This window comes from Anopheles gambiae, chromosome 2 (assembly GCF_943734735.2).
Source record: "Anopheles gambiae chromosome 2, idAnoGambNW_F1_1, whole genome shotgun sequence".
NCBI classification, from domain to species: Eukaryota; Metazoa; Arthropoda; class Insecta; order Diptera; family Culicidae; genus Anopheles; species Anopheles gambiae.
Window position 1 is genome coordinate 91,705,690 of NC_064601.1, and position 7,189 is coordinate 91,712,878.

Here is a 7,189-nt window from a genome sequence, read left to right on the forward strand (position 1 = left end):
CCTCCTACCCAAACACACACACAGACAGCCACGAAACGCCCGCCCGTCAGGTCCAGCTGCAGCGTCGGGGACGTCCGTTTCGTATCGTTCCGATCATCTGTTCCGACAACCAGGCACACATACACACCTAACAAGCGCACAACATGTCGTCGAATAACTCGCGTCGTTGTTTCAGCCACCACAGCACCACCTTTTTTGACCTCCCTCTCCGGCCAGATAGGTCTTCTCAAATCTCCCCTCTGGTATCTATCTGCGAAACTAAACAAAAAAATAGCAGTCCCCCCCTGCCGTAGCCAAAAGCGATCAAGATAAGCCAGACACAGCGGGCTCTCTCGGAGTGTAATGGAGCAGCATGGAATAGAATGGAAACGGGCGGTAGAACAACACCGGCAAGCTGGCAGACAGCCCCCCCCCCGCACCGGATCCAAAGGGAAACACACAATAATGATAGACATTCAGAAGTGAATGCACATTACATGCGATCATGTTTGGCTGTGGCTGTACTTCCTTCAGCGTTTGGGGCTTCCAACACTCTTTCCACTAGAATGCGCGCATCGGGCCAATTGATGCTTGTTTCTTGTTCGCCTTTTCCCCCCTGTCCATTCACACACAATGGGTTAGGGGGTCCATTTCCCAAAAGGTGCCTATGAGACACGCCAGGCACTGTTGTTGGCGCCTATGTATTGTGAGCAGTACCACGGTGACAGCTATTGGTTTGCTGAAACGTTTATATTTCCACATTTGTCATGCTTAGGAACTATAATTTTGCTCTCCACGCTCGTTATTTATAGGGAGAGCGAGTCTTACCAACCGTTCAATCTGATGTCTTCAATCATCTTGGACCTTCTTCATGTTATCAGCACCGCCCGAACAGTGTCGATCAGTCGGACCGATGTTCTGCACCGTTTGGCAGACCCCTCTTCTCATACCCTAGGAGCGGCCATAAAACAGTTCCTTTCCGCAAACCTTCGAGCGTGTTCGAGTGCCTGGAATTTCCCAAACCGTAGAGCCTAATGAACAAACGCCTCCCCCAAAATGAAACGAAAAAAGGTTCTAGAGGTGTCATTTTTAAGGAGTTTTAATTAGTTCCGGTTTGTTATGGCTTCCGTCCACCTTTGTCCACCCTGTTCCCCGACATTGGTTGGGCTCGGGTGTTGGGCCAAAAAATTATCCCTCCCTCAAAGAGGCCCCGGCTCCGGCACGCCCAGTGTACCGTGGAGCGCGGCTGTACGACCCACAAAACTCAAACCCCGACGTACTCCATTAGAAATAGGGCCAGAGAAACAAAAAAACACACGTAACACATAAAACACATCAACCCCCCCGGTACGAAAAGTGAGGTTCAAAACCAAAAACACAAAACACAGGGAACATAGTCGAGCGGTTTTTGAAAAACACCCGACCTCATGATCCCGATTGGTGGTGTGCCGTCGTCCGGAACACTGCCCATGTGGATGTGGTTGTGTCGTTTGTGCGCTGCGAGCGGGGGCAACACAACGGTGGTACAACGGTGATCTCCGAAACCACCGTTCCGCTGGCTGCCTGTGCCCTGTGGCAGCCATCACCAGAACGAGATTTCTATTTTGACCTTAAAAGTGGACTGGCGACTCGAGTTGTGTTGCAGGTGTAGAATTCGCCCTGGGCTTTACTAAGTCTTTACCACGCTGGTACGATCGATGGCAAAGGGATCGTACGGGATCTGTATTACTTTTTAGGTAAGCTGCTCAATGTATTGTCAAATATTCTTCTTCGTAGCTAAAACATCCCGAATGGACCGTCCCCTGCTATGGGTCATCAGTAAGTCACTGAAAGCCAAGCTCAGCCGGTGGTTCAGGCAGGCCATGAGCCCTTGAAGAAGAAGCTAAAACATCAATTTTTCTTATTAAGTGATCAACTTTTGTCGTATTTTAATAATCAAAATCTTGACCTGGGCGCTTTGGATGTATTACTTGATTTCTAAACTTAAAATAATAAAATCAGTGACTTCAATTAGTGCTCTTGTAGTGTAACAAATAAGCCACGAAGAAACTAAAGTACACAATGAACTTATTACGGCTACTGCATGACATATTGTATCTGTATGCAGACAACCTAAATGGTGCCTTGAGATCCAAATTGATGCAAAACTGTCATATTGTCAAACCGGCATATTCTATTCTGATTTTGACTAGATTCCAATCCAGATTTGGTTAAATTGTACTTCAACTTGTACTTTTTCACACTAAAGTATATACCCTCGGTACTTTGTGGCTTCAAAACAAGGGGATGACTTCATAACAAGAACAGAATTCACCTAATAGTTGAAAATTGAAGAGAAACTGTTGTGCCCTTTAAAAATCCAAAATACATTAAATAACAGTTGTAATGTATTAGAACACATTCAGTACATAAGAGCTGAAATAATATCCTACTTACATTAATTTTTTTACAATTTTACACCCGACTCTACATTGAAAGGCTTTGTAAAATGCATAGCAACAACACCATTCTATTCTATCTTTCGTACTACTAGCCTAAGGTTCTTTGCCATAGGTTACACCGTATGAAACTGTAAACTTCTTGAAAGCCTGGAAAAGCACAAAACTCGCCCATTAAAACAACACCATGAAAGTAGCATTTTTAAAACGACCGACCGGCATGAAATGCGTAAAAATTCCAGCACTCCTTAGGTAACGCGTAGCACGGCAAAGAGCAAAACGACCTCAACCGCATTATCATAATAATCGTAGAACTCCCGAAAGGCCCAGCTAGCCACACACACTCTTTACACGATCGGTGCACCCCGAGTGGCTTCACCTCTTGACGCTTCTGCGTGTGTGTGTGTTTTTTTTCTTTCCACTTTCTGCAACACTCTTGCCAGTGCGCTTATTATTCAAAAATGTCTGCCCCAGTTGCGGTGTGTTAGTGGGGCAGCACCCTGGGTTAAACCCTGGGCCCGGACTTCAAGTTCAAGTTCAAGCTCTCGATTCTCAGTTGGCAAACTAGAGCTATTTATTCAGATTTCAGCACCTCCCTCATTCCCTTCCCTCCCGTTCAAAAGATGGTGCTGAAGGCGAGAAGGCAACGGGCGGACGGACGGACCGGGGGCTGCATTTTTACTCACTCATTAATTCATTCATGTCTTAGCAGCAACGAGCGGCTGGGGTAGGGCAAGGCAGAGAGAAGTTGCGGTGATCGCGCCGACTCGCGACTTTAATTTTTCGTAGCTCATGAATGAAAAGTGAATTTTCAATGCTCGCGCACCGCGCTACCAGCCGTCGAAAAATTAAACATTAAACGTATGCAAAAATGTGTACGCCGGAGCAACGGTTAATGAGCAGCGCGCGGCCAGCTGGTGGGAATTCATGATCATGCTGCTTATTGCCAGTACTGCTGCTGCTGTCCGCCTCTCTCGCTGCCTGGAATACGGAATGTGTCGGAGGGCTGGAATCGATTAGTGGCGCGCGGGTTTCGCGATCGTGAAGCAGGAAGTTTAATTAACAATCTTATGATTCATTCAAAATGTGTATATTCAAATACCGACACACACATAGAAAAGATCATTTTTTTTAGATGAATGGTGGGCCTTCTTCTTTCACTTGGCGATCGCGAGGTTCCCGCACTTTGCATATGTTTGTTTTAGTAATGAGCCTGCCGCTTGCTGCCCGGGAATGCCAGCTGATAGCCACACACAGACACACACACACAAACTCACTTATAATTGCAACAAATATCTCACGGGCAATAAAAACCGTATTATTCAAATGTGTGATATGTGTGTGTGTGTGTGTGTGTGTGTGTGGCGTACTTTGCCGCATTGCCGGTGCGAAGAGATGTAAAATTCCAGTAGCGCAGCAGTGCTTCCCTCCCGGGGGCGTTTAAGAGACGCGCAACTGGATCGCGATCTTTCGCCCCGTTGCCCGAAACTTAACGCGAGAGAAAAGGAAAAGAAAAGTAACCAGCCTCAACGCCAGAAGATTATCATATTATGCTAATTGGTGTCTCTTTCGGTGGTGTGCAAGAGCGTGTGTGTGATCGCGAGCACGCGTTCACACACGTCCGGTGTGCCTTTGCGGTGGTGCTTAAGATGTAATAAAGTCATCAACAAATTAAACACCAGAAGGTTGATCCGTATATCATTTTGTGTGGTACGGCGGGCTGGCTGGCAAGATCGTGTGATCCGGATAATGGGGAAGGACAGGGAATCCGCATCAGCACAGCAAATGAAATGTCACAGTTTAACGACACAAACGGCGCACAAATTTATGTTAACAGTTGGAAACTAAAACAAACAAACCCAGCCCAGTCCAGCTCAGTCCCAGTGGTCAGTGTGGTGTGCTGGAGTGCTTGCGGGTTTAGATTTTATGATGCCTTGACTAATTTATGTCTCCACAGTGTACACAAACCCCCCCCTTTGCTTGTGAGTGTGTGTGAGAGAGAGAGGGACAGAGCACGCGGACACCTTTAATCAGCTTGCTGTGTCGCTCGGTCTTTTAGTATTCTTCGAACGGGGTAAACCAGGAAGCACAGTATATTGCATCCGTTTTGCTCCTTTCTTTCTCAACCTCCAGTGCTGTTTTCACTTTTAATACATCTTTTATTAATGCACGAATTGGGTTTCAATTTTCAACCTTCAGGCCTCACCACCGTTTCATTCGTATCGGGCGTGCGGCTGGGTGGGTTTGTTTGGGTTTTTGTGTGCTCGCCATTAATAAAACATCACACTTTTGATTTTATTTTTGTGCGTTAATAAATTATTTATTCGATTTCTGCCCTCAGGAGGGGGAAGAGGGGTGCTTGGTAGGGGTCTGATTGAATTTAAATAAAGCGATTCCCTACCTCCGGCGGAGCTTGGTACAAAAAAAGCGCCGTCACCGCCACCACCACCACCACCACGAATGGGACACGGAAAGATGTGCCTCTTTTTAATTCGATCGTTTAGTGGAGAAAAAGGGATTTATTTTTCGGGAGGGGGGCTCGTTTTTTGTTAACGTTTGACTCTTTTTTATGAGCGTTTTTATGAGGTGAGCTTTTTTCTCTGTGTTGTCACCGATTGTGTTGGTGCGCACTTCCTTGCGCCGGGACAAAGCTGGCGCTGGCGTAGTATAAAAAGTGCGTTCGGGGTGGCGTGGCATCGTAGTTGGCGGTGCAATTGAATTTAATGTTTAAAGACATTCAGTGGAAGCTTTTTTTCTGTGTTAGCTTGCCTGCGCGTTTGTGATGTATTAAAGCGTTAAGCGCAAGGGGGAAGAAGCATTTTTATAGAAACAATTCAATTGCATTGCCGGAATGGCTCGTGGATGCATTTTTAATGCATGCTTGAGCATTTATCCTCTTTACGCGGCTTATTAGGGGTCATATCCGCTCAATAGATTTCATTGTTACAACGAGGAAAAAAAACGGTAAAAACAGTGGACGGCGTTTAAGCTTAAAAGGTACAATTTCCGCCGCCTTTTATGGTATCGATGTGATAGAATGTATGGAATTTTAGTTATGAAATAATGTGGGATGTTAAATGCTTCAATTTTTTCCATAAGCTACCTCAATCTACATGTACAAGCATATGTGTTCATGCCGGGAAAAAATGTCCCCCGGAAGACACAACCGTCCGGGCTATTGGTCAGTGAAACAAAACAAAAAAAAGATGGCTGACCAATTATTTCTCCCCCACGGTATTTCTGGTGCGGCGGGTGCGTGTCGGTGCCGTATATGCTCACGTACCCCTTTTGCTTATACTGCTATGTGTGTGTGTGTGTGTCTCAAAGCTGTCAGAGGGAGCTATTATAAGAATTCCTCATGCGCATTGTTCTACGGTTTGGCCGACCACCAACCAACCAACACTGCCACCCGTCATCCTCCTCCCCACCGTGGTTGCACTTTTGTTTTTCGCTTTTTTTCGCCCCATTCCTCTCCCCCGCAACCAATACACTGTGTTTTGTGGGACGCTATTTTTGCAGTCACCTGCACACCTACAACCACTGACATCCGTCACCTCATCAGCGCCATTCAGCGCGAACGTTCACAAACAGCGATCGGCTCAGATTAACCAGTCGCCATTATGATCTTCCATGTGCTTCCATGTGCCATTGGGGGGGAGACGGTTGGTTAGGTTTGTTGACCTTCTTTTGTGTGATTCACCACCTTCTCCTCCTCCTCCACTTGCTCAACTCCATCAACCCTGGTGTACTTATGTTTCTAGAGGCTTGTTCTTGATGGTGATTGTTTTCCCTCTGCTCTTAGTTCGTTATTGGCCGGTCCCTTCCGTGGCAGTTGTTAGTAGTTTCGGCCTGTTTGGCGTCTTTGGCTGATGGACAGAATGTGTTTTTTCCATGTTCTTACTTTTCAGATAAGTATCAAGGGGGTATCAAGCCCTTATGAAGTGTTTTAGGCTTTCAGGCTGGAACGAGAGAAGGCAATCAAATTTGACACTATTTTGTATAGATTTTGGGATAAGAAAATAAGCTTCAAGGTTTTTGCTTGCAGTAGAAAGTTAGTAAGATATGTTTGGAGCAATTTTTGAGACGAATTCCGGGAATGGGCATATTTTTGAATAATTTTTCAAACTACATGGCACGTATGTACTCTCATTTTGGGCCTAGTTGTTTCAAAACAGTTAAATAAATCATTGGATGATTTCAATGATTGAAAAATTATCTAAAATTTCTTTTATCAAGGCAAAACATATAAAAAAAATCAAATTTCAATGTTTGGTTTTACTCTTTCTAATGAAATTATTCAAAGTTGAATATATTTAGTGTGATTTCCAACAAGATTCTGATAAGTTTGTCGAAGCTTCTGCTTGAACTGAAGCTTCTATGACTTGAAGCTTTATTAATTTGTAACCTCACCTTACTCCTCGTGCCTCAAATTATCCTAAAATACAATTAAATACTAAATTTAAACGCTACATTTATTCCATTTTTCACGCTTCTGCTTCTGCTGGGACAATTGAACCATCCGTGCATTCGTTATGCCGATTTGATGAGCAAAGCTGTGGTCCCGTTCTTCAGCAGCCCCATTCCTGGATTTCTTCCCCATCTGTTTTTCTTCTTGCTTCAATTTAGCGCTCAAGTTTCACACAATTTGGGAAATAAAGCTTCGGATTCCACCACGCGGTGCCATGCGGTGCATACTAATACGACACCACCCTGCCACACACTGCACGGATCCGGGTGACAACTGACCATCACCACACCATCATCATCATAAG